A 2,222-nucleotide genomic window follows, 5' to 3' on the forward strand; every position below is an offset into this window, starting at 1 on the left:
CCCCCTGACACTACACCAGGTTGCTCAAAGCTCCATCCAGCCTGGCCTTGGACACTTCCAGGGACGGGGCAGCCACAGCTGCTCTGGGCAACCTGTGCCAGGGCCTCACCACTCTCATGGGGAAGAATGTTTCCCCCAACAGTCAGTCTAAACCTACTCATCATAATAACTTATTTTTTCATAGGTTGTTTGCCTCAGTTTGTTTTGGGTGCTGTGTCATGGCCTTCACTGCTCTTGGCCTTTCCCTCTCCCAGAGCCCAGCCCAGGCCACTTAATTAAGGCACAGAGTGTGTCTGTGGTAACAGTGCTCCCAAATCCCACTGGGGTGTGTAAAAAGGTGAGACACTGGCATAACTTCAGAATTAGGCTAAACACAGTTCTCTCTCCCAGTCTATTTCATTACAGGAAAAACAAAACCCAACCAAGACTCAAGCTAAACTAGCTTGAGTTAGTTAATTAAAAAAAAAAAAAAAAAATCAAAGATATACTCCAAAGTTATTTTTTCTAAAAATATCTAGCTAATTAATCTATGTTTTTCATAGGCATTATTCTGGCCTTAAAGTAAAAACTACGTCAAAGAAGCTTAAAAAAATTCTTAATCAAATATTCTACAAATATTCTACATACACCAGTAATTAATAGCAGTCAGTACCACAAGCTGGTATGGTTTAACTAAGTGTATTTCAAATATCTGTTTGTTATATTTTAATTTATCAGAATGCCTTTCTCTCCATCTGAGGACCAAAGTTTTCAAAATGTTGCATTAGACACCCAGGAAGGAACTGTAATGGCTTTGAAATAGTGATAGTTGGAAAAAAAAAAAATCATAATTTTTTTCCTTGCCTTTACAAAGCTTCCTAAGATACTCAAAGTTGCATTTAAAATCTTTTGTTCCAAACCATGAGTGTTTCAAGTTGAGGCATTTTCATGCTGCTTTGTAGCATCTATTTCTTTCACAAAGTGTTCCCAGAAGGTTTCTTAGTATCCCCCAAACTCCAGGTCCCTTCTCTCTCCCAGACTCCTTCAGAGCTGCCCTGTGCTTTTTCCCCTTCCAGGCACCTCAGGCTGAGCTCAGCTGAGTAAAATGAGACAATTCTTTATTTTGAGACTGAGACTGAAATCATTGAAGGTGATTTATACTTCAGTATTGCAGCTCTTCAATGATTTAATTTCTTGTGTTTGCGCTTGTTGCTTTCATTACCCTCCATAAAACCAGCCTATGACTTTAGTTTTGATTAGTTTGTACTGGAGAACAATTGGCTAACATTTAAAAATGTTAAAAAATGTTTTAAAATGTTAAAATGTAAATTTAGGAGGACACTGAACTCACATTTTTTTTAATACCTATTCCAAATACATTAAATTCGTTATGGTGTAAATATACTTTATCTGCTTTTAGAATTTGACAACATCATTAACAAATGCTGAGGAAAAAAAGCAAATTAGTATCTCACTCTATTTAATCAAATATTACTTATACCCATTATTAGCTAGTGATATATCTCCTCTTCACCTTGTGTAAATTGTGATTCTTCATGAGCAAACCAATTAAAGCTAAAATGAGGAATTTATTGGGAGCAAGGGACTATTATGCAAAGCTATTAGGCAAATTTGAATTGGAAGTCCCAAAATAGAAAGGTTTGGACCTAAAAGAGACTCCAATATATTCTAAAGCCTTAAATTAGTTGCTAGGAGAGGAATGTTGCTTTGACTAATCTCTGGGTACGTTACTGATATAATCAGAAAAGATAGGGGATAAGTGCTTTCCGAGCCTGCTTTGAGGCTGCAAAGGGAATTCAAGGCAGGAATTTATACACACCTATTTATCACCTTTAGCTTCATTTCCCGAGCAAATGAGGCTTGTGCAATCAAACCCTCAGTCTGTGCTGAGAGGACGAGCCGTTGGCCAAGGGATTGGCCAACTTCAGTCAGATACGACTGGGTCGTAGAAACATTGAGCAAAAATGAAGTTCCTCTAAGTGTTGAGAAATGAGAGGAGCAATATATCAAGTACAACCCTGTGAGATCCCTCGCAGAAGGAAAGGCTACATGGACTCAGATTCAACTGGGTAACTGAGAAGCTGATCAGGGGAGAGATGGTGGAAACACCCCATTTTTCAGGGACATGGGTTCTCACTGTCAACACAAGATGTGGGAAGCCAGTCCTCTGTAATTTGGACATCACAGAACTACGTTTGGGGGTTCTTTTTTTATCTCCTTTG

This window comes from Manacus vitellinus, unplaced genomic scaffold (genome assembly GCF_001715985.3).
Source record: "Manacus vitellinus isolate BGI_N305 unplaced genomic scaffold, ASM171598v3 scaffold_45_pilon, whole genome shotgun sequence".
NCBI lineage: Eukaryota > Metazoa > Chordata > Aves > Passeriformes > Pipridae > Manacus > Manacus vitellinus.